Here is a 25,809-nt window from a genome sequence, read left to right on the forward strand (position 1 = left end):
TAAGGGGATGTGTCTACTGCCTCTGGATGCAAAAGCCCCTCTTCTCCCAACAGCCTAGCTGGAGAGCTGAGTAATAATATCCCGGCAGCACCTGCTTCCCCAGTCCCAGTATAGAGCACTTGTTAATTGAGCTGAGAGCTGGGCTGGATGAGTGCTCAGGAGTAGATCAGCTCAGGTCTTTGAGTTACACTTTAAAGCTCAGCAGAAGGCAGAGTGAGCTGGCTGGAAAGAGAAACAGGGGAAGATAGGGCAATTATTAAAACTCTTTTTGCCTCTGTCCTTAGGTTACCTACTAAGGCTCGGCTTACTGAGGCTGTTTTGAATACTGCGAACATGAACTTAAACTTGGTAAAGGGAAATCGAGGTCAAGGCAACACCTCCCCCCTCTGATTCAGCACCAGATGCTAACATCTGTCAGGAGAAGAGTGTGAAGTGTCTGAGTCATTCCAGCCCTAAACCACATGATATGTGGAATAGACATTTTATTTTTATTTGGGGGCCACCCTGCATCTGAACCCTTTCTCTATATTTGGAGAATTTCTCATGTTTTCAGTCTTCATGGAAGGCAGAGACCACTTCATTTCTGTTACAGAGGTTTTAATCTCTAACATTTCTTTTTCATTATTTCTTAGAATTTCCATCTCTCTGCTTACATTGCCCATCTGTTCTTGCATGTGGTCTACTTTTTCCATTAGAGCCCTTAGCATATTGATCAAAGTTATTCTATATTCCCAGTCTGGCCATTCCAGCATCCCTTCTCTTTCTGAGTCGGGTTCTGACATTTTGTCTGTCTCATCAAACTGTGTTTTTGCCTTTTAGTATGCCTTGTAATTTTTTTGTTGAAAGTCAGGCTGGATAAAAGGAACCTGGTAAACAGGTTTTTAGCGAAGTGGTGGTAACGTGGCAGGAGTGGAAGCGTTCTATAGTCCTACAATTATGTCTCAGTCTTCTAGTGAGCCCATGTCTCTGGCTGTGAGCTTCATAAGCACGTCTCAGTTTTTCCCTCCCTCCCTTAGATGGGGCAGAATGTGTAGAGAGGGCTGGAGTTGGGTATTTCCCTTCCCCCAGGTCAAATAGCCTCTGATAAAACCCCAATAGGTTAGGCTCTGGTAAAATACTTTCTCTTGAAGGCTGGTCTTCTGTTAAGAAGAACAGAATGCTCTGGCATCTTTTAAAATACAGTATATTTCCTCTCCCCCTGCCAGAATCATGAAGGGATTTCTCTCCCATATTCACTGAAATTCCAATATTCACTGTGAGAGCCTGGCTGAGCTCCCAGCGGTGAAACTCGTGAAGTGTGGGGGCTCCTCCCCTAGCGTTTGTATCTCTCAGTCTTATGCATGCTGAGCTTCCAGCAATCTGTCGATTACGGTTCAGGTTTTCCTACCCTGGCACTGGTTCTGTGGAGGTTTCTGCTCCAGTAAGTTCGACTCTCTGTATCTACCTGTTTCTCCAATTATGGGGGCTGAAATTTGCCCTGTGGCCTCATTTCTCTTACAGACCTAAGAGTCGATTTTTCAGCTTTTTACTTTCTGTTAGGACAGAGTGACCACTTCTGAGTTCCTTACATGCTGGACTGGAAACTGGAAGTCAGTGATTTTTTTTTTTTTCATTGTGGTAAAATATACATAACATAGAATTTATCATTTGAACCATCCTTAAGTGTCCAATTCAGAGGCATTAAGTACATTCACATTGTTGTGCAACCATTACCACCATCCATCTGCAGAACTTTCTCATCATCCCAAACTGAAACTCTGTTTTCACTAAGCAATAACTCCCCATTATGTAAGCGCTAACTTTTATATTATTCTTGATGCTGTAGTGAATTACTATGTGTTGTTACTATGTAGTGTAGTACTATGTAGTGATGCTGTTGTTATTACTATGTAGTGAACAACAGCAGTTGTTCTATTAGGATGTTAGGCATCATTCTGAAGAACATTTGGGGTGGGGCATCATAACATACTTTATGAAGGGAGCTGATGGGATCAACATGTGTGTTTTAGGAAGAAAGGGTCAGTGATTGGGAAAAATTGGGGACTGAGTGTGATGTTGACACTCCTTCAAGTCAGAGCTGAGCAAGCTGCCCTGAAAGTCTGTCCTAAATGGGAACATTTATCAGTGTAAATGTCATGGGTCCACATTAACTTCATTTCACCAGTTTTGTTTTATTGTTTCATCTGCCCAGGAATGGAATCTTGAAACTCCAGAGAGATGAGTGGGAAGATTCCATGTGCTAATCTCATTTCCAAATGTAATTGGCACCTGAACTATGAAGCACTCTGCTTCCAAACGCAATGTTAACAGAGCCATCCATCCTCCTTCCCATCTAGTGGGCCAGCGTGCCACTGTAATGCACGTTCATTGCTCCAGCAATGGAAACATAGTGGAGTTGGTACAACCTTTCTGGAGGGCAATTTGGCAATATGGATCAAAAAATTTTAATTTGTAGAAACTTCAGCCCAGCCATTTCATATCAAGGGTTTAATTTATCTCAGAGAAGTAACTGGACAAATGTGTAAGGATGCTTGTACAAAGATGTTCAATGCAGTTTTGTTTATAATTGTGAAAAATTGGAAACATTCTAAATGTCCAACGATAGAGAACAGTTTACATCCATTATGGCATACACAATGACATGTCTACTATGTAACTGTTGCCAAAAATAAAGTAGAGTTGTATGTAAGGGAAAACCTCCATAGTATTAAGGCATATCCTGCAGAATGTTTCCCTGGTTAATGTTTTCCCAGTAGAATGACTCTTCATTTATAACACACAAACTTGATAGTGTCTCAATAGCAACTTTTTTTGGGCAAATGTTTGTATAGGAAGGCATTTATATTTACATCCCTAAAACTCAATAGAATATTTTAAACCAAATTACTTGGGAGACAAATGTCTCACATTTTATCCCAAATAAAATCGATAGCTCAGAATTACATGTAGAAGTATTGAAAAATCAAGCAAGTGGCCCAGACCCTCTAGTACCGAGGGATTCTGGCTGATAAGTGCAGTAGAAGTCACTGTGTGAGACGCCCAGGAAGGCTTTTGTAGGGGAACAGATCCCACTTTCTTGACGTGTTTGGCCTTTTTGCCCCTTGTCCATTCTTCCTGTCTGGAACATTGACGTGTTGCCTAGAGGTACAGCAAACATCAAACAATTCTGAGGCAACAAAGCTGAAGATGAAAGTCTTTGCACTGTGACAGAGAGTAAAGAAGGAAAGAGGAGGCATACCTAGGGCTCCTTGCTACATGAGACATAAAAGCCTTTCAGTTGTTCATGCCTCTTTTCTCATATTTTCTGCGATATGCTTCCGAACACAATCCCTATACAATTGTTTTTATTTCTCTCTTTCTAAAAGCAAATGATAAAAATTATGTACCAATGAAGCAAATGATAAAAATTATGTACCAGTAGATGAATCAAATAAAAGAAGATACAATAAAAAAATCAACTGAGTGATAACAGAGGGTTTGTGCACCTTGGCTGTTGGTAGCAGAGGGAGAGGCCATGTCACTATACCCTAAGCAAACGTTTAGCAACCAATTTAATTGGTTGGATGATCTGGAAGTAATGCTAAGCATCTTACAGCCTAACATATATAGTTTTAAAAAATGTGTGTGTGTGTGTGTGTGTGTGTGTGTGTGTGTGGTGTGGTGTGTGTACATTTTCCTGAGTTTTACTAAAATTTCAGGAAATTGGTTGAGCGTTTTGAGCTAATGTGTGTATAATTTTTCCTATTTAATGTAATGGGAATAGGTTTCCTTTTGGCATTTTCATAAAGAATATCTGTTTTTTAGGACCCAATTACTGATATTAAGTGGGATATGCCAGGACTGGGAGGGGACCCCTGCTGCCCTGAAGCCAATTCCTATCTCCATGGGCTCTCTGGTCCCCAGTTCCAGTTTCACCCTTTCTCTCCCCCAGGGCCCTGGATTTGCCCAGCTGCTGACCCTTGCAGGGGCTCTCTAGACCCTGACCTCATCTGGCACAACCACTGGACCCCTTGCTCCTGCAGCTGAGCTGGGCCTTCCCTCTTTTAGGATCTCCCCCTTCTGGCCCCCAGAACCCCCAATCTTGGGAGAGTAACTAATTTCCAGATTCCCAGCTGGAGCCCGCAACTGCCTGACCAGTTCTTAATCCTCCCTTCTAATGGATGATCCCCAGAATGGGGGGCTGGGAACAAATTAGCAAGAAATGCAAAACTGCAATAAAAGTTTTTTTTTTAAATCTAAGCTAAAAAGCAGGTTATAAACAGTTTTATACTATACTAGTCAGGAAGCTTTTGGCTGTATGTAACTCAAAATGGTGGAAACATTAATGAAATCTTATTATCTCACTCAAGAAGTTGACAAGTAGAGTATTTCCCGAGTTGGCTGATTCAGTAGCATGATGACATCATCAAGAACTCAAGTCCCTTCCATAGTCCTGCTCTGCCATCTCCAGGTCATTGGCTCATCCTCTTAGTCTCATTCCCCTCATGGCCCCAAGATGACAGCCATTGCTCCAGGAAAGGCACTCTGCTGTCAATGTGTAGAGGCAGAAAAGACCTTATGCATGTCCTTCTCTGAGACTGAGGAAATCTCTCCCAGAACCTCCATCAAATTTCCCCTCATTGCTCATGGCAAGAACTGGGCCATGTGCCCCATTCTTAAGCCAGTCAGTGGCAAGGGGAATGGGAGCATCACCGAGAGTTGAACCCAGTAGATCTCAGCCCCCGCTGCATGTTAGCAATACCTGCAAAGTCTTGATGCCTGAGCTCACAACAGACCAGTTGTGAGCAGTATCTCTGGGGGTGGGACCTGGGGCTTAGTATATGTTTTTGATTCCCTAGGTATTTTTAAAAATATTTAATTTATTTGTTTGTTTATTCATTCATTCATTCATTTGGTTGCACCAGGTCCCAGTTGTGGCAGGCGGGCTCCCTAGTTGCAGCACACCGGCTCCTTAGTTGTGGCATGCGAACTCTTGGCTGCAACATGTATGTGGGATCTAGTTCCCTCACCGGGGATCGAACTCGGGGCCCCTGCATTGGGAGCATGGAATCTTAACCACTGCGCCACCAGGGTGTCCCCCCTAAGTATTTTTGATGGGCAGCAGGGGTCAGAACCACTATTTTACACTAATCATAGTTCATCTTCTGGGGCTAGGGAAGGGGCTATTTTCCCTGAAGTATCTGGTCACTAGACACCTGAAGAATATTAAGGTTCTTAGCAGACAAAACGATGGAAAGTGTTTGTTGTGTAGGCAAATGATAGTGTTTGACATATATGGTGTGCTCTTGTTTTAGGTTAAAAATTATGTAAATATATAATACAACATATATGCCAAGAAAAAATTGTGGAAGACCATGAATCAAACTTTTAATAGTTACTATCGTGGTGTGGTGAGGGGGAGAATTAGTTATAGCTGATTTCCACTTATTAATTGAAATTTTACCATGAACATTAATCACATAATCAGAAAAACGATGAAGATACATGCATTTTGAGAAAAAAGATTTTTTTTTTTTAAAGAATAAAAGCAGTTGTAAGGGATGAAATGCTGCTTTATCCCTGTGGGGTAACCTCTGTGGGGCAAGCCCAGTTCCTTGTCCAGGAACTCACTGCTATGAGCTTAGAATTTATTACTGACCCAGCAAGAGTTTCCTCTCTTTCCCACCTGACCAGGAGAAAGGTAAACTCTCATCTGGACCGTCCCATTTTCCTCACCAGTGATTGGGTTAAGCCAGGACATGTGATGCAGTTGTGGCCAATAAGATGTCAAGAGGCATCTGCTGGGTGTGTGGTGTGTGTTTCTGGGAAATGTTTCTTTACTTTTCAAAGAGACTCAGGAGAAGAGGGTCTCCTCTTCCCCCAGACATATTCTTGACTGTGTGTGATGCCTGGATATTGCAGCCGTTATTTTATGATTATATGGGGAAAATGTCCACATGCTGAGGATGACAGTGAAAATCCTTGGTAACATGTTTTTAAACCTAAAGTATAATTTCCATACAATAAAGTATGAAAATCTTAAGTGTACAGCATGACTAAATTTTATGTATGTACACACTCATGTAAGCACTACCAGATCAAGATACAGAACATTTCCAGCACTCCAGAGGGCTCTCTCCTGCCCCTTCCCAGTCAATAGCCAATACCCACTCTTCTGATTCCTATCTCCATAAATTACTTAACTGCCCTTGAACTTCACATGAATGGATTCATACAGTACATACTGTTCTGTGTTGGGCTTCTTTGTTCAACATGTTTTCTTTGAGATTCATTCATGTTTTTATGTATATCAAAAGTTTATCAAACCAATGTATAGTGTTCCATTGGTACCACAGTTTATCCATTTCCTGTTGATAGACATTTGAGTTATTTCCAGTTTTTGGCTGGCTGTTATAAAAAGAAAAGATACTATGAACATTCTATGTATCTATCTTTGGGTGGATATATGTCCTCATTTCTCTTGTGCATATACCTAGTAGTGAAATCACTGACATAGGGTGAATAGCTATTTATTTAGCTTTAGTTAGATACTGCCAAACAGTTTACCAAAGTGGTTTAACCAATTTACACTCCCACCAGAAGTGTGATATATATATATTTTAGAAGTGTGATATTTTTGATTGTTCTATATTCTCACCAACACTTGGTATTGTCAGCCTTTAATTCTGGTGGTTTAGTAGTGGTATCGGATTGTAGTTTTAGTTTGCATTTCTCTGATGACCTTTTCAAGTGCTTTTTGGTCATTTCCTCTTCTAAGAGGTGCCTGTTTAAGTCTTTTTCCCTTTCTTAAAAGTGGGTTGTTTTGTCTTCTGTTACTGATTTGTAGGAGTTTGTTTACGTTTTGGATATAAGTCCTTGGTCAGATATACGAAATGCAAGTGTCTCCTCTCAGTCTGTAGATTATTTCTTCACTTGCTTAGTAATGTGTTCTGATGAGCATATTATATTTAATGAAGTTCAAGTTATCAATGTGTTCAGCATGGTGTTTTTTGTGCTCTGTTTCCGAGATATTTGCTTACCCTAAAGATCATGGGGATATTTTCCTGTCTTTTCCTTTACAAGCCTGATTCTTTTTTTTTTTTTTTTTTTGCGGTACGCGGGCCTCTCACTGTTGTGGCCTCTCCCGTTGCGGAGCACAGGCTCCAGACGCACAGGCTCAGCGGCCATGGCTCACGGCCCCAGCCGCTCCGCGGCATGTGGGATCCTCCCGGACCGGGGCACGAACCCGTGTCTCCTGCATCGGCAGGCAGACTCTCAACCACTGCGCCACCAGGGAAGCCCAAGCCTGATTCTTTTTAACATTTACATTTAGGTCTGTCATCCATACCACATTAATTAAGTTTTTAAAATAAATTCATTTATTTATTTATTTTATTTATCTTTGACTTCATTGGGTCTTCGTTGTTGCGCGCGGGCTTTCCCTAATTGCGGCAAGCGGGGGCTACTCTTCATTTCAGTGTGTGGGCTTCTCATTGCAGTGGCCTCTCATTGCGGAGCAGGGGCTCCAGGCGCACAGGCCTCAGTAGTTGTGCCATGCAGGCTCAGTAGTTGTGGCTCGCAGGCTCTAGAGCGCAGGCTCAGTAGCTGTGGCTCCTGGGCTTAGTTGCTCCACGGCATGTGGGATCTTCCCAGACCAGGGCTCGAACCCGCATCTCCTGCACTGGCAGGTGGATTCCCAACCACTGCACCACCAGGGAAGCCCCGACACATTAATTTTTATGTATAGTGTTGGGTAAATATTTTTTCCCATACAGATTATTTTCTGTATGGATATCCAGTTTTTCCAGCACCACTGAATTGCAGTGGCACCCTTGTTGTAAATCAAGTGAACATACATGTTTCAGTTCATTTCTGGATTCCCAATTCTGTTCCATTGGTCTATTTGTCTATCCTTGTATCAATACCACCCTGGCTTAATTACTATAGCTTGATGTTAAGCATTGATATCTGGTGGTGTATGTTCTTTGTCAAGATTGTCTAGGCTGCTCTAGGTCCATTGTATTTCCATATAAATTTTAGAATTGATTTGAAAATTTCAGTACCTAAACTTAGGAATTTGATTGTGATTGTACTAAATCTATAAGTCAATGTAAGGAGGACTGACTCAGCAACACCGTCTTCCAATCCATTTACTTAGCTCTTCTTGATGGCTTGGCTGAACGTCTGATTTTATTTAATCAACTGTGGAGCTACCTTACATTTGTCTTCTTATTATAAGCAAGATTATATAAATGTATTACATATTTTCCTTACTGCTTAAGGCATTTTTTTCTGGTTACTTGCAGCTAAAAACATCTCAACTGATATAACAAACTTGCCCTGTAGGGTGATGGATTAAGCAGAAGGCTTGAATCTATGCTACTCCCTGTGTGGCCACGGTAAGTCACCCAACTTCTCTGGGCCTATTTCCTTATCCATGGAAACCCCATAGGGTTGGAAAGTTCTTCTCTTTTTCATAAACCAGTGAACACTGACTCATCTTTTTTGTCTCAATTGAAGTATCATTTTCTTTGGGATGTCTCCTCTGATTCTTCCACTAAAACCTAGATATTCTTTTTCTATTCATGCCTTTGAAAGCAATCAGTACACTGTAATGTCATTGTTTGCATGCTTGTCTCCATCAGTGCCTTATTAATCAGGGAACAGAGGGTGCACTTAAAGGGCTTAATTGAAGAGAGTTTAATGAAGAGACAATTACAGAGGAATAGACAGGATTAAGGGATGATGAGGTACCCCAGGGACTAGCCATGGAGGCAAGCCATTACCATTCTTGGGTCTGAAGGATAGAGATGAAGGAAGTGTTACTGGAACACAGTGAGACCAGTAGCTGTGGAGGAGAGGCTGTCCAACATATACTATGGGCTATAGGGGAACATAGCCATAGGGAGAACCATGGGCAGGTAGGGAGGGGAGAATAAACACCCTATCCTTTTTCTTACCCTCTGATTTCCTTCAGCTCCCATTGGATCAACCCAACCAGAAGACAGAAGGCAAAGGATTCCAGGTGATACAGTCTGTAGAGGTCAGCCTCCTGGGGAACAAGGTAGGTCAGCAAGAGGCAGCAAATGGACATAGGAGAAGAAATAGGTAGTGGTCAGTATGCTCACCTTCAGTGCAAGCTTCTTGAGAATGGACACTAAGTCTTTGACAAACAATGTTGCCATAGTTTTTTTACACACCCGTTACAAAAATTTAAATGTTATAGAAAATAAAAGACCCTCTATTATCCCCAGAAATAATGATAGCTATTTGTTATACATCACTTCAGGTTTTACATACATGTACACCGAATATGTGGGTCTGTGGAAGACTGTATTTCCAAAAATGACCACAGCAATATTTCTGGTCTTCTATGGTCTTTCTGATATTGGCACTCCCCATCACTAGGTAAATCTACATCCTCTCCCTTTGAACGTGGGGAGGGCCTTGTGACTGCCTTGACAGATGGGATGTGGCAGAAGTGATGCTGCATGGCTTCCAAGGCCAGGTCATAAAAGGCAAAATGGATTCTCCTGGAAATCTCTTTCTTTTGGGGTGCTTACCATGGGAACCCAGCCACCACATTGTGAGGAACCCCAGGGCACATGAAGAACCACATGCAAGTGTTCTGACTGGTTGCCAGCTGAGGTCCCAGCTGACAGTCAGCATTAATTGCTGGATGGGGGAAAGAATGAGCCTCCGGATGATCCCAGCGCCCGGCCTTCGAGCCACCTCAGCTGATGCTGCGTGGAGCCGAGGCACGCATCCCCCCAAGCCCTGCCCACATGGAGGGTTCATGAGCACAATAAATGTTGTGTTTGTTTTTTGAGCCACTGAGATTTTGAGTGCTTTGTTACATAGTCATAATAACTAAAACAGAGGCGGTATTAAAGGGCTATGATCTCAGGCTGTGGAACCAGACTTCTTGGTTTCAATGTGATCTCTGTCACTTATTCCCTGTGTAATATTTGGCAAGTTGCTCAAATTCAAATCCTCAATTTCTTCATCTGTAAAATGGGAATAAGATTAAAAATCTCACAGAGTAGGATTGGTCTATAAAACAATCAGCTTGGTTCTCAGCACATATTAAATTATTATAATTATTGATCACTGATTCCCTCAAAGACCACCAGAAAAAACCTGATGATCAAACAAAACGAAATATATTAAATTTACTGCAGAAAGGGAGAATAACACCTTGAAAAAGTCTTAGTAGTACCTGCAAGTGAAGACATTAAGGAAGGATACTCACAGGGTTTTAAAGGTTGCACTGGATGGTTTTAAGATGGGTCACATAAGGCAGGTAGCTGGTTGGAATTGGGCAGAATTTATAAGAACTTTGGATTAGTGAATGCAGAGGGGCAAGGGCATTGAAATGAGTCTAGATGAGCAAGTTTTCTGTTTTGATAAGTAAGGTGTTTAGTTTTTATCTGTCTTATCTTCAAAGAGTGGGTACTTCCTGGAGCAAACCCCTAAACTATTACTTGGTCCCAGTATTATTTAACACAGGAACAGAAAAGTGTGTTGTTTTCAGTTCTCATTAATATAAATTTCTTTTCATGGAAAAGGGCTCATAGCCTACCCCACCTATTATATTGAAACTTTCCTTTTCATTGAACAACATACCTTGGATAGCTTTCCTTATGAGAACATATCAATTAATTTAATTCTTTTTAACATCTGCTTGATATTCACTGGTATAGCTGCAACATGACTTGTCTGCCCTTTCACAAATCAGCAGACACCTGGTGTGTATATGTAGTGAGGTGGGGGGCCCAGACCCTCAGAACAGTGTCTGGCACAGAGTAAGCACTCAGAGAGGGTTTGCTATTGAAAGGAGCGTGTACCTGAAGTCTGTAAAATGCCATATACATGTAAGGTAAGGATGGATGGTTGGGCTTCCTCATTACTGCATCTTGTCCCATCCCACTTTTGTCATCTATGTTAGGAATCACCCCAGGATGCACGCGGCATGAAAGAGGTCCAGAAGCCCTTATGTGCTCACGGTGAGGAAAAGAGGAGATTGCTGAGATGCAGGAAAAACAGTGAGTGTGAGGGGCGGTAGCGTGGCCAGCCAAGGCGGGGCTGGATGGAGGATGCAGCTGAGATTCAGAGGTGCTCAGGTGCCCAGGAGATAGGTGGTGGCATTGAGTCAATGCCAGTGAGAACGGATCACGAGTTTCAGTGGCTGTGGACTTTAGCAACTTGTGCCATCAGGCCCCACTGAGCAGGCAGGGCAAGGGGTACCTCATGAAACCAGCAAGGACTCAAAAAAAACCAGGAGGGCCGCCTTTCCCTATTGCCACGAGGACATTTCCCCTACATCCAGATATCGTCTTCAGGAGAAGGAAGCCGAAAAGGAAACATTTGAAGAAGAAATGGCAGCCCCAGAGGGGTTTTAAATTGAAAATCAGACACAACATTTATGAAAATGAAGCTGATACAAAATGAAAATACAGGTTTTCCACTAGGGGTGGTAGCACACCGATAGGAGACCTTCAGAAATAGGTGGGGCATTCCCCCCGCTTTTTTATCATGAAAACTTTCAAACGGCAATGTAAAAAAAAAAAATTGAACAAATACACATACCTCATCACTTAGATCTTTCAACTGTCATGGGGAATTTTTTGGCCATAATTGTTTTATCCATTTTTTCTGAAGTAGTTTAAAGTAAATTACAAACAGTCTGATATTTCACCGCAAATGCATCTCTGAAAAATAAGAACGTTTTTCTACATAATGCGGGGGTGTTCTTTGTTGGCAGTGGGAAGTGCTCCTGGCAGGTACACAGGCGAGGGGCAATGCAGGGCTCACTTCAGCTCAGGGAAGAATCGTCTGGCCCAAACGCTGACAGCATCATCTTGTGGAAAGCCTGCTCCATAGAAAGACACAATTGTGTGGGACTGTGTGTGGGGTGTGTGTCAGAGTGTGCTATCCTATATTTATTCATTTAATATATATGTCTTTATTATAAAAGTCACACATAAACTGATAAGATGTGGGGACATACATGTAAAAACATTATAAAGAAGCAGCAGGAAAAAAATCACCTATAATCCACCCTCCAGGATCAACCACTGTGAACACTTTGCCTTATTTCCTTCTAGTCTCTATCTTTTTACATAGTTGAGATTATACCATGTGTGTACATATTCAGTTTCTATTTTAGAAAGCCATACTTCGAATTGGTTATTTAAAGTCTTCTGACCCCTGTCCACTTACCACACCCTAGTAGGGTGAGGACCTGGAGAGTCAGAGATCTGTTTCTGAAATGAACAATATGCCACGTTTTAAAAAATGAGCCTAATTGGTGGCTTGTTAATTTACTCCACCCTACCTACTCTTGACCTCAGTTAATCAACAGGATGGTTTTATAATGTGGAGCTTATCATGCCCATTTTCCAGATGAGACACCCAAGGCTGAGGGAGTGCAGGAAGCCACGCAGAGGTTCCACAGACTATGGGCTTCTCCACTCTTATTTATAGCCCCCAATACAATGATCAGCTCCCTGACCAGCTCCAGGGAAGGCACGGCAGGAATACTGGGGATGCAGAGCAGGCACTTCACAGGGGATCTTGGGAGATGGCAGACTCACAGACTCTCTTCTGTGGAATCCTAAACAACAAGTAGGATTTATCCAGTTGCGTGGGGGTGCTTGTGTCTCTCTTTCCCACTTTGATCATCTGCCTCTCGGTTGGGGCATGGTTTAGGAAAGAAGAGTTCATGTCTATGTCTGTGTATGTGTACCTGGGGCCAGTACTTGGAGTGAAAACACAAACTGTCTGTAGTCGATTAAAGATGGCTGCAAATTCTTTGACATTCTTTCCCTTCAAGAGGAGGGATCTATGTGCCTCCCCTTGACCCTGGGCGGGTTCAGTAACTGCTTGACGAACAGAACACAGAAGTGAAATTGTGCCTGTTTGTGGGCCAAGACCTTAAGAGACTGGAAGCTCCATATTCTATCTTTTGCACTTGCTCTTAGAATGCAGCTGCCATGCTGTGAGGAAGCCCAAGCAGCCCTGTGGAGAGGTCCATGTAGAGATAATGTAGGCCACTGGTCTACAGCCCCAGATGAACTCCTAGCCATCAGTTAGCACCAACCTGCTACCCATGGGAGTGGGCCATCTTGGAAGTGAATCCTCCAGCTCTACTCTAACTGCCCCAGCTCGTGCTTCATGGAGCAGAGATAAGCCAACTCTGCTAATCCCTGCCCAAATCACAGATTTGTGAGCAAAGTAATTGACTATTGTTATTTTAAGTCACTACATTTTGGAGTGGTTTATTACGCAGGATTAGATAACAAGAATACCACTGTTTTCTGAGCTGATCTAATAAGCTGAATTATATGTGGAAACTTTCACACATGCTGTGCCGTTTAGTCCTCATATTTCCCTCTAAGGTAAGAAAAACAATAGCTAACATTTACTGAGTGCTTGCTATATGCCTACTGCAGTTCAAAATCCTTTTCCAATTCACTTAATTTAATTGTTCCAGTAACCCTGTTTCATAGGTACTCTTATCCTCCTTTTACAGATATGGAAAACAGGCACAGAAATTGGAGAACTTGCCCCAAACCATGCAGGAGGAGGCAGAACCAAAGACTCAGTTGTCTGATTTGAAAGGCAGCAATCCTAACCACTATAATTTTCTGCCTCTCAGACAGAGGGTTGATGAGAACACTGAGTCTCAGAGAGGTGAAGTGACTTCCCCAAGGTTGCACAGCTAATGGGTGACTTTAGACCACTTATCCTCTGTGTTCCTCCATTGAAGCTGCCATGGTCCTGACAGCACTGCCTGCCTTTCGGGCTTACTTCTGTGTGAGCCGTGGCTGGCTCTCAATCTGCAGTGGTACTGCCTAGCTTGATCTGCTTCCTTACTCTGCAGCTGTGGTACCCAGTGACCTTTGGCTGTTCCCACACATTCAATTCCATCCTCAAAGCACAGGATTTTTCAAATCAAGAAAGTTCTTTAGAAGAATGTGCCTCAGGCTCAGAAGGACTTTCCAACAGAAATTTCCGACATTCCAAGGATAGTTTGTGCTTTGAGCACTGCCTGGCTGCAGACCTCTCGCCCTTCCGGCTGGTCTCTGCCCTCTCCTACACCTTCCTCTGTCTGCTTTGCAAATGAGGGGTAGGAGTGAGCCAGGCGGGATGTCAGGGATAAGAGAAAGTGAACATGAGCTCTACTGTCACACAGACCTGTGACCCAGGGCAACTGTTAAACCTCTCTGAACCCCTACTTACTTACCTGTAAAATGGGATTTTGAATAACCTCTTCCTCGTAGGGTTGTTGTGAGGATTAAATGAGGCAGTATATGTGTTTCCCAGAGCTCCTTTCAGTGTAGGCCTTGTTGCCTGTAGCTGCACAATTGACTGTAGCTCCCACACTTAAGAGAGAATATCTAGAGGCTGCTGCAGGACCCCGTGTAGCCGTCCCTGGAGCCCACGTGTCTGTCCACCAGTGCAGGGGAGCACAATGTGCCTTCTGCTTCTCTTCTGCTTCCCAGATCTGATGTGAGTGCCTTTCATTGGCAGATCCCGGTGCAAACCTGTTGGCAAGGGATTCCTGGGAATGTCCCCTCCATGCTTCTAGTCCCTGCTATGGGGGAGAGTGTAGACGGGGAGGAATGGTGCTGAGTTGCCAACAAGAAATCTAGCATATTTTCATTTCTAAAGAACCAATGGGCAAGGGCAATGCTTAACCCAGATGGGGACCAACAGTCCTCATCAGATGAAGGTGCAAGAGGCATTGCTGATGTGTGGAAGAGAGTGAGAAGCAGAGAAAGCCGCAAAGGTTGGTCTCTGGGTCTCAGGCTCTTTGGAACTGCGTTTGAACATGTGACCTGGCTCAGCCAATAAGATGTGTCCTATGCTTCAAATCAGGGGATGGGAAAACAGAGATGAGGGAGGGGTGGAGAACTTGTGGCAGAGGCAGAGGCAGCAATGACTACAGTACCGCATTTCCAGGGAGCAGTGGTACATTCCAAGCCTGCAGTGTGTCCAGTGAGCAGTTCTGGTGGGGCGGTGGTGTGCAGGACCGGGACCCGGAACCACACGGAAGCAGTGTTCTCATTAGACTAGCTCTGTGGCACAGTTCAGGCTGTGTTTTTGGTTGCAGAGTTTCCAAGCCTAGTTCTCTAGGCTTTCCCTTCCCAGTGATTCACTGGGTTAACTAATATCTTTTCAGTGAGCTCATTTTCTGCTTAAATTAGTCAAGGTTGGTTCTGTTGCTTGCCACCAAGTATCTGACTATAGTGAACTCAGAAGGCCATTGTGAAGATTAAATGTAAAGAACTTAGCACAGGTCCTGGTACATCACAAGCACCCAATATTAGTCAGGTTCTGCTGCAGATAACCAGACCAGGTTAAACTGAAAGAGACTTGATACAGGGGATTAGGTGCTTGCAGGATTGTTGGATGTGCTGGACAAGCAGGTTCTAGGTAGAACTTCCAGGAATGTCCCCCAGAATATATCAACAAGATTGGTGCACCAAGGGAGCTTCTAAATCCTCTATGGTTGGGAGGATGGAGCTTCAGGAAGTCCCTGTCCCAATTGCTGGCTCCAGGACCACGTTCCCTCAGCTGAGAGGCACAGATCAGGAAACTGTGCTACTACTGTTGGTTCCAGGACCACGCTGCCTCTGCCTTGATTGATGACAAGAGAACGCATGTCCATAACCTTCCTCTCAGTAATACAGTGCAAGGCACCCATCACGCTGGACCTCTGCTATCACTGCTGCAGGAAAAAACAAATGCTCCCAGCATATGCTTACCAGTGCAGAGAGTGGAAATACATTCTCCACCTCACTTCTGGCTTCCAAACAGTGCATCCATTTTGGAATACAGGTGTCTCAAGGACCCAGTCTGTAGACTCGAGTTTGCCAACTTTTGATCTGCAGTAAAGCATGCACAAATGGAGCTGAGTGAGCCAACCCACGATGTCAGACACACACCCTAAATATAGGGATCACTTCCTGCTTAGTGCACTGCTTGCACTTCCCTACTCTCGCTTTTGGTGCCCTGCTTGCTGGTACCCTAAGCACATGCTCAGTCTGCCCCTGCTGGACTAAGAACCCAATGAGGAAAAGGTGAGCAGCCACAGCTTGGGTCTCCCAAGGCAGAGAGACAGAAAGTGGGCAGAATGTCCATTTCTTCTGTGCTCGGTGAACTAGTTTGACAGAACAAAAAGCCTTGCCGTGTTTCTTGTCTCTTCAAGCCTTGGGGCCTAGACTCAAAATTAATTCCCCCAAGGAGGTGCTCAAGAGGTGATGCTTCATGATGCCTCTGGGACACGTGTGGGCTGAAGAGACCAAAGCCTGGGGCAGGTAGAAAGAAGACTTCTCCCATCCATCTGAGTTATCTTGGTGGGACACCAGTTAAGAAGGCAGAGCAGAAGTAGAGGACCTGCCAGTTCCTGGCAACAGCTTCTCCCACAGCAAATCTGGGTCATGTCTGAGGGAGGATGCTGATTGAGGCATCTGGCACCCGAGCTCTGAAAAAAGCACAACTGGGCAGCGTGTCAGAATCAGCCCTTGGCAGCGCAGGGCAAGGTAGAGGTTAAGAGCAAGGGCCCTGGAGTCAGACAGACATGGTGCTTATGTGCTCAGGGAGTGGACAAAGTGACTTAAGCCCTCTGAGCCTTTGTTTCCTCTTCTGTATAAGGAGGTTAATACCTGTATCGTGGGTGTGGGTAGCACTGAGTGTAGTGTCTGACACTGAGTAAGTCCTCCACATGGTGAAGCAATTATTAAAATGAAAAAAGGGAAGGGAATGGACGCATACTGAGGGCCTGCTGTGTGTCAGGCACTTGCTCTATACCACGTCCTTTCATCTTCACAGCATCTCAGGGCCTCCAAGTTACCAATAGAAACCCCTGGAGTGTGCAGTTCAGCAGCACAGAGGCAACCCTGTGAGGTGGAAATTCTCCTTCCCATTTTGTAGAGAAAGAAACGTCGGTATAGCAGACACTGTCGGGGCCTCACCCGTATCCTTTTGCCCTCACCACCTCAGCAACTTCCGACGGCTGACACCTGCATTTCTTTGCCCAAGGATTTCCTGTTACTGTCAGGCTGTCAGGCTGGGAGGACTGGGACGTTAACAATCCCCTTCCCAGCAGCTTTCAACCACTGACGACTGATGGGCGTTTGTGCAGAAATACCCTGTCTGCCATGACCCAGGGGGATAACCCTGAGGTGTCAGTGCTGCACTGTCTCTCAAAAATTCCCAATGGGATTAAGCTTCCTATCTAATAAGATATATTTATCCTTGTTACAAGTGAAGAAGTTCTCACCCTTTCCCCAAAGTGAGGAGAAGCGTGATCCCCATGGTCATGGTATCCATTGCTAGTTTGGTTTTTTTAAACTTTATATTGGAGTATAGTTGACTAAAAATGTTGTGTTAGTTTCAGGTGTACAGCAAAGTAATTCAGTTATACATGTATCAAGTCTTTTCCCATTTAGGTTATTACAGAATATTGAGCAGAGTTCCCTGTGTCCATTGCTAGTTATATTAATTGTTCTTCACAATCCCATGGAAAAGTCTGTTACCTAAAGACCGAATTGTAAAATTAAGGTTAAAATTTTACATAAGACAAAAATAAGAAGAATAAAGTAGCATATAAAAATAAGCACAGGGACTTCCCTGGTGGCACAGTGGTTAAGAATCCGCTTGCCGGGGCTTCCCTGGTGGCGCAGTGGTTGAGAGTCCGCCTGCCGATGCAGGAGACACGGGTTCGTGCCCTGGTCTGGGAAGATCCCACATGCTGTGGAGCGGCTGGGCCCATGAGCCATGGCCGCTGAGCCTGCGCGTCCGGAGCCTGTGCTCTGCAACGGGAGAGGCCACAACAGAGAGAGGCCCGCGGACAGCAAAAAAAAAAAAAAAAAAGAATCCGCCTGCCAATGCAGGGGACACGGGTTCGACCCCTGGTCTGGGAAGATCCCACATGCCACGGAGCAGCTAAGCCCATGCACCACAACTACTGAGCCTGCGCTCTAGAGCCCGTGAGCCACAACTACTGAGCCTGCATGCCACAACTACTGAAGCCCGTGCGCCTAGAGCCCGTGCTCCGCAACAAGGGAAGCCACCACAATGAGAAGCCCACACACCACAACGAAGAATAGTCCCCACTGGCCGCAACTAGAGAAAACCTGCGCGCAGCAACGAAGACCCAACACAACCAAAAATAAATGAATGAATAAATGAATTAATTAAATAAATTTAAAAAATAAAAAAATAAGCACATATATATAACAAGCAAAGAGAATATATGCAGAGTTCCATATTACAGTCTTTGGCTGTAATTGGTCGTGAGCTCACAGTTGATGTCTATGGCTTCCTTCTTTGCTACATATTCTTCATTTTCCTTGCTCTCAGACAGGACCTGAGCTAATTAAAATTCTTCATTTGATGGAGTGACCCAAACCATCCTTCTCAAAGGGTCTGAGTCCCCGGTTATTCTACTTTTTGTTTGTTCATTTGCTATAGTTTTACCTTAACATTGATGACCCAGAAAATCCACTGCGTTCTAGACATAGTTCTTCTTGTCCCCATTTTTTAGCTGCAATCCAATTTCCTCTTGGTTATCAAGATCAATCATTCTATCCTGTAAATAACCCACTTTCTGCTGTTTGCTTCAGTGGCATAAGGAGCTCAAAACTGCCAGGTTGGGCTTCCCTGGTGGCACAGTGGTTGAGAATCTGCCTGCCAATGCAGGGGACACGGGTTCGAGCCCTGATGTGGGAAGATCCCACATGCCGTGGAGCAACTAGGCCTGTGAGCCACAATTACAGAGCCTGCGTGTCTGGAGCCTGTGCTCCGCAACAAGAGAGGCCGCGATAGTGAGAGGCCCGCGCACCGCATTGAAGAGTGGCCCCCACTTGCCGCAACTAGAGAAAGCCTTCACACAGAAATGAAGACCCAACACAGCCATAAATAAATTTAAAAAATTAAAAAAAAACAACAAAAAAAAGCTTGCCAGGTTAACAGTATCATTCAATGGAACTGTTCTTGTGTCCTCTGGTTGAAGTATTCCCACCCTGGAGACTAAGACCTCCAAACCACCAGAGTTCAAGGTTCCTGAGTTGGAAAGTATGTTGTTGGGTATCATAGTGAGAGGAGACACTTCTACTTCTATCTCTTTATTATTTATGGTTCTTCATAACCAGGATCAGTGGTCTCTGATTCAAAGCACATACAGTATCCTGTAAGACAGAACCCATTCCTTTCAGGATGTCGACTTACAACTGGTGCAGTAACTGAGTCTCCAGCAAGCTATTCCACCTTCCAATTAGTCCAGCCACTTCCAGGTGATAGGGTGTGTGGCAAGAGCAATTAATTCCATGGGCATGATTCCATTTCTGCACTTTCTTTGCTATGAAATGAGTTCCTTGATCAGAATTAATACTACAGGGAATGCCAAGATGGTAGCTAAAGCATTCAGTGAGTCCACAGATGATGATTCTGGCGGATGCATTATGGTCAGAGAAGGCAAATCGATATCCAGAACATGTACCTTTTCCCAGGAGGATGGATCTCAGCTCCTTCCAAGGTGGAAGAGATCCAATGTAGTCAACCTGCTACCAGGTGTTTGGCTAGTTTCCCCAAGGAATGGTGTCTATTGGGAACTCAGTTTGATCTCTTCTCTTGATAGATTAGGCACTCAGCAGTAGCTTTAGCCAAGTTGACCTTAAGGGGAAATTCATGTTGTTGATCCTATGCATAGCTTCCACTTCTGTCTCCATGACAACTTTGTTAATGGACTCATTAAGCATGCACTGGGGTGGCTTGGGAAAGGGGATGACTGACATTCACTGAATGCATCATTTGGTCTACCTGATTATTAAGAACCTCCTCTGCAGTGGATACCCTTTGTGGAGGCATTCATATGGGCAGAAATATCCTCATGGTGTGCGCCCATTCTGAGGGGGTCCATTCATCTGCTTCTTCCCTAGACTGCTTTTTCACCAATCTTCCAATGATGTTTCTTCTAACTTCATGACCGTATGGCCAAAATATATGGTCTGCCCATGGATTAATATAGATTCTTCTGGCCTTCTCTCACTCTAGACATAGTAGACAGCCAGATGTATTACTTGAAATTTTGCCCATTGGGAAAATTTTCCTTTATTATTGCCCTTCAGGATCACCCATGAGTAGGGCTGTTGTGCAGCGGTTGTCCACATTGAGGTGGTACCAGAATTTTTTGCATACTCATCTGTAAAAGAGAATTGAGTTTTCTCTTCCTTAGTCAACTGGTTATAAAAAAAAACACCCCAGGAAGCCAAAGGCATTGATTAAGAGAAGGGAGGTGATGCAATAGAAGTTGATGTCAAAGGAGTCTGAGCCACATCTGCTTGTGCAACCTACTTGTACCTTCTGGACCTGTGCAAGCTTGGCCTCTTATACACTGTTTCCATTTTATGACAGATTTATATTGCATGTGTGCAAGCTTATGTTTAGATGGGTCAGGCAGCACCCAGTTCATGATGAGAAGCTCAGGCCATATGTCCTGTGATTAGGTGTTCAGTCTCTACTAAGGCCCAGTGGCAAGTCAGAAGCTGTTTCTAAAACGGAGAATAGAACAGAACAGATGTGGAAGAGGTCATAGATTTGCTCCAAAATCCTAGGGGTCTGTGCTGTGATTCTCCTATTGGTACTTTTCAGAGGCTCCACAGAGCATCCCTATTTGCCATAGGCACTTCAGATATCATTAGCTGTGCTAGATCATAAGGCCAAGCTGGTAGAGTGGCTTCTATCGCAGCCCAAACTTGCTGTAGAGCCTTCTCTTGCTCTGGTTTTCACTTGAAACTGACTTACAGATAACTCTCAGATGGGTCCAATCTCACACTTACATGTGATATATATCATCTCCAAAGTCCAAAAAAGGCCTACTAAGTATTGTATCTATTTTCATTGTAAGTGGTGCAAGGTAGTGTAACCTGTTTTTCACCTTAGAGGAGATAATCTTGACATACTTCAGACCATTGAATCCCCAACACTTTATCTCTCACCCTTTGTTCATATATGTCCTTCTAAGGTGTCTAAAACACTTGTTACTTTCTGTTCATCAGATCCAGTGAGCAAAATGTCATCAATGCAGTGGCCCAGTGTGATGCTTTGTGAACTCTCAAGACACTCAAGATCTCTGTGGATTATGTTATGGCAGAGAACAGAATTGATGTATTCTCGAGGCATGGCTGGGAAGGTAGACTGCTGTCCCTGATAGGTAAAAGCAAGCTGCTTCTGATTGTCCTTATACATTGGTATGGGGTGCAGGGAGGCATTAGGCATAAGTAGCTGCTTACTAAGTGCCGGGGCCGTGTTGATTGTTCCAGTAAAGATACTACACCTGAAACAGCAACTTCGGTGGGAATCACCACCTGATGAAGTTTATAATAGTTAGGATCTCATTTTTCAAGATCCATCTGACTTCTGCATAGGAGAAACTGGAAAGCTAAATGGGAGATATAATAAGTAACAGTATTCCTACTTTTTTCAAGATTTCAAAGGCATTCATCTTTGCAATTTCCCCAGTGATGTGGTATTGCTTCAGATTCACCACAGCAGTAAGAGGGGAAGTTCCAAGTGTTTCTGCTTAGTCTTTCCTACCATAATGATCCTCATCCCATTGCTCAGGGAGCCAATATGGGGATTCTGCAAGTTGTCAAGTATGTCTATTTATATAACAAATTTAGAAACTGAGAACATAACCCACAGGGTAGATTTGTGGACAGACTGGGTCTGCCATGAGTCTGACTTGAGCTGAAATGCTATCACTTGACACTACAACCCCCATTTTGGACCACAGTAGCATTTTGGGTCCCCAGGAATTAGCATCAGTTCAGGGCCCGTGGATAGTAATCTCTGAAAATTTCTTTTTCCTTCTAACACAGTCACTCTAGCAAATGGCTGCAGGTCCTTTGGGGGAATGCTTAGAGGAAGATTCACTGTGTGTACCTGAGACAATAGTGCAGAGCCATTCTTCAGTAATACCCCACATCCCCGACAATAGAAGGGCTCTTTGTGTGTGAATTGACTTAGGTTTCAAAACTGAGTGAGAGCCATGACTCTTCACAGTCGAGACTGCCAGATTTTTGGCTACCAGATCTAGAATTTTTCCTGTTACAGAAGTCAAACAGTTCTCTAGTAGGGTGCCCATCTATTTCATTCGTAGGACTCCATGATCAGTTAAACATTATCAAAGACCTCTGGGGACCAAGACATTCTACTTACTGGGACATTCCCTACTGCCCTTTAAGATAGATGTGCCCACCTGGTCTTAGTTAAGTGCTGCCATTTGTCTTCTGCTACTTCAGGATCCCATCATTTTCATTGGAATCAGGGAGCCTATATCAATGATGACATTCCCTGTGGTTGAATCTGTCATTCAAAGAGATCAACCACAGAGCTTTCAGGGACACATGTGCTCCCCTCTTGAGGCCTTAGTCAAGGCAGTGTCTCCTGGGCCTTCTCATGGAACACAGTTGGTGAGTGGGTGTGCAGGCTGCACATGATAAATCCAGTCAAAACTTCTCATGTCCCTATGCCTTTGAATTTCCTCCTCCATATAATTCAGGCATATAAATCCAGCCTCTGGCATCCCAACCTCATTAGATGACACTCACTGCTGGTTCAAGTTTTAGTCAGTCACCAAGTAAGCAGTTAGAGACATCTCCAGGGGCATGAGGTGACACATTAGATCTGGAGTCTCTATTAAGATCAACAGTGTCAATGAATTTGCTCACTATGGTGCTCTTGGTCTCCTTATTCATGAACAGGGGCTGGTTGTCCCTCTGCAGCCATCACTCAGGACCCTGTTCACACCTTAGGTGTGTCTTTAAAAAACAATAATTAGGGACTTCCCTGGTGGTCCAGTGGTAAAGAATCCGCCTTCCAGCGCAGGGGACGTGGGTTTCAATCCCTGGTCGGGGAACTAAGATCCCACATGCCGTGGGGCAACTAAGCCTGCGTGCCCCAACTACTGAGTTCATGTCCCTCAAAGAGAGAGCCTGCGTGCCACAAACTACCGAGCTCACACGCCCTGGAGGTTGCGCTCCGCAACTGGAGAGAGAAAACCCACACGCCACAAATGGAGAGAAACACGAGCAGACAGCACGCCGTAACGATAAAATCCCGCATGCCTAAGATCCCGTGTGTCGCAACTAAAACCCGACTCAGTCAAAAAAAAAAAAAAAAGAAAGAAGGAAAGAAAATGTTTTTATTGAGGTATAACTGACATACAACATTATATTGTGTACAACATAATCATTCCCTATTTCTATGTATTGTGAAATGATCACCATTTCGATTCCACATATAAGTGAGATCATATGTGAATTTCTGTTCCACTGGGTCCCCAATGATGCCTCTGCCCACTCACCTGACTGTCCCTGTCTCCTTCCCCTTATGAATCTATGAGGCCATAAAATGTTCTAACTGGCAGGAATTGTAGGTATACATTTGGAAGTTGTCTATGTATACTTATGGCTCATATAAATGATACAAAGAGAGCAATGAGAATGATCCTGTAAGATGCCACCCTTCTGCTGCCTCCCCTCCTAACTAGCTCTTGAGTCTGCCCACTTCTCTATCCTCACTTCCACATGCCAGCCCAGGCACCTTCATCTCTTATCTCTTACCTGTAAAGGTGTTCTAATTGTCCTCCAGCATAATCTATTCTCTCTCTGTAACAAATGTGTTGTTTTTAAAAGTTATTATTCATAAACAATAAAATTCACTGAACACTATATAGTGTTCAGTTCTGTGAATTTTGACAAACACACACAGTCAAGTAACCACCACTATAATCAAGATATAAAACAATTCTTTCACGCTAAAATATTCCCCCATGACCCTTGGCAGTCAACCCCACCAACTCCACTTACCCCCTGGCAGCCACTGATCTGTTTTCTATCCATGTAGTTATGGCTTTTCTGAAGTATCCTATAAATAAGATAATATAGTAGGTACTCTTTTGAGTCTGTTTCACTCAGCAACATTCTTATGAGATTCATCCATGTTGTTATGTGTATCAGTGACGTGTTTCTTTTTGCTGCTGAGGAGCGTTGAAGGGATGTACAGGGTTTATTTACCCCCTGACCAGTCAATGGGCATCTGGATTGTTTCATGATTATACATAAAACCACTGCAAACGTTCATCTCCATTATTTTTTTGGTGTGTGTGAACATGTGTTTAATTTCACCTGGGGAAGTACCTAGAGGGATTGCTGGGCTGCACAGTAAGAGTATTTTTAACTTCATAACAAAGCTGCCAAACTGCTTTTCTTATTTGTTCGTTTGTTCATTTATTTATATTGAGGCATAATTGACATACACCATTATATTAGTTTCCGGTGTACAACATAATGATTTTCAAAATAGTTGTAACCATTTGCACAGAGCTCTATGAGAGTTCCTGTTGCTCCACATCCTTACCAGCACTTGGTATGGGTTTTTTTTGTTTTTTTTTTTTTTGCGGTACGCGGGCCTCTCACTGCTGTGGCCTCTCCCGTTGCGGAGCACAGGCTCTGGACGCGCAGGCTCAGTGGCCATGGCTCACGGGCCTAGCCGCTCCGCGGCACGTGGGATCTTCCCGGACCGGGGCACGAACCCGTGTCCCCTGCATCAGCAGGCGGACTCTCAACCACTGCGCCACCAGGGAAGCCCTTTTTTGTTTTTTTTAGTAAGAGGGTTCTTTGAAAAATTCTGATTTGATCACTTCACTCTCCTCCTTCACACTCCTGCTGATCCTTTATTGCTTCTTATTGCTCAAAATTCTCAAGGTGGCCTTAAAGATTCTGTACTTTTGCTACAGTTTTTCCCACTAAGTTCAGACCTGCTCTCAGACCAGGTCCTCACCTGCCCTTAACCCCACACATCAGACTGGGTCCCTCTTATGTCATCATGTATCCATAACAGTTGTAATAAGGTCATTAACTTTGTAACTAGACATGGAATATCTGCCTCCAGCTTTAAAATATTAGCTACATGAGGGCAGGTCATGGTCTTGGTCATCACCGTATCTGCAGAGCCAGAACAGAGCCTGCACATAGTAGGTGCTTAGTATGAATCTCTTGGGCAAGAGATCTCATTTAGTTGTCTCAACAGCCTTGAATGGGGAACATGATGATTTTCATTTTACAGAAAGGCTCAGAGAGGTGCGGTAAATTGCCCATGTCACTCGGCTGGAGCCCAGATTTGAGTCCTGGTCATTCTGAAGCTATTCCTCTCCTCTCAGTCATCTGGTCTGGAGGCCCTCTGCTCCCAGGTTTACAAATGGCTGGGAGGAACTGGAGCCTAGAGAGGAGGAAGCCACCTGCTGGGAGTCACCCAGAGCCTCGCCTATCTGTTGGTTTTCTCTTTACAGTAAATATATGTATGTTTCCAAAGCCAGTGAACTAAACTGCTAAATCAGCAGGGGACAGCCTTATGTCCCGGGGACATTTTCCTAAGGTCTTCCAGGAAGACAAAACAGGTAGGATGGGCCATAAGGTCTTGTCATTTCCGTAATTTCATTGCCTCCGCACGACAACTCTGTATTTTCACCCATTTTACAATGGGGAAAAGTGACGCTCAAGCAAAGGGAAAGACCTGCCCAAGTCATAGCCACTCTGCCATGTTTATCCATCTTAGAGGAGTTACCATGAGGGGTGTTTTAGGAGTAAGGAGGGATGCTTATGGTTCTCAGATTTCATCATGCATCAATGTCACCAGAGTGTCTGTAAAGCCCAGATCCATGGCCTCCACCCCCGGAGAGTCTGATTAGTGGGTCAGTGTGGGGCCTGAGAATCTGCATTTGTAACAAGGTGCTGGTAAAGCTGGGATGGGAGCACA

General features: G+C 44.0%; 1 long non-coding RNA gene across 3 annotated transcripts in view; it reads left to right on the top strand.

Annotated features, from left to right (window-relative positions):
• LOC109552678 (uncharacterized) overlaps positions 1-25,809 on the top strand; it is a 59,981-nt gene that overhangs the window by 15,850 nt on the left and 18,322 nt on the right. For 2 of the 3 annotated variants that reach the window (XR_012326241.1, XR_012326240.1), the window contains exons 2-4: positions 8,286-8,378; positions 8,957-9,043; positions 10,928-11,024. This is a non-coding gene — a long non-coding RNA (uncharacterized lncRNA). Of the gene's footprint in view, positions 1-8,285; positions 8,379-8,956; positions 9,044-10,927; positions 11,025-21,047; positions 24,573-25,809 lie in introns of those variants that run through there. The other variant, XR_002179580.3, reaches the window with a different exon arrangement.

The sequence above is a fragment of the Tursiops truncatus genome, chromosome 15, assembly GCF_011762595.2.
Source record: "Tursiops truncatus isolate mTurTru1 chromosome 15, mTurTru1.mat.Y, whole genome shotgun sequence".
NCBI classification, from domain to species: domain Eukaryota; kingdom Metazoa; phylum Chordata; class Mammalia; order Artiodactyla; family Delphinidae; genus Tursiops; species Tursiops truncatus.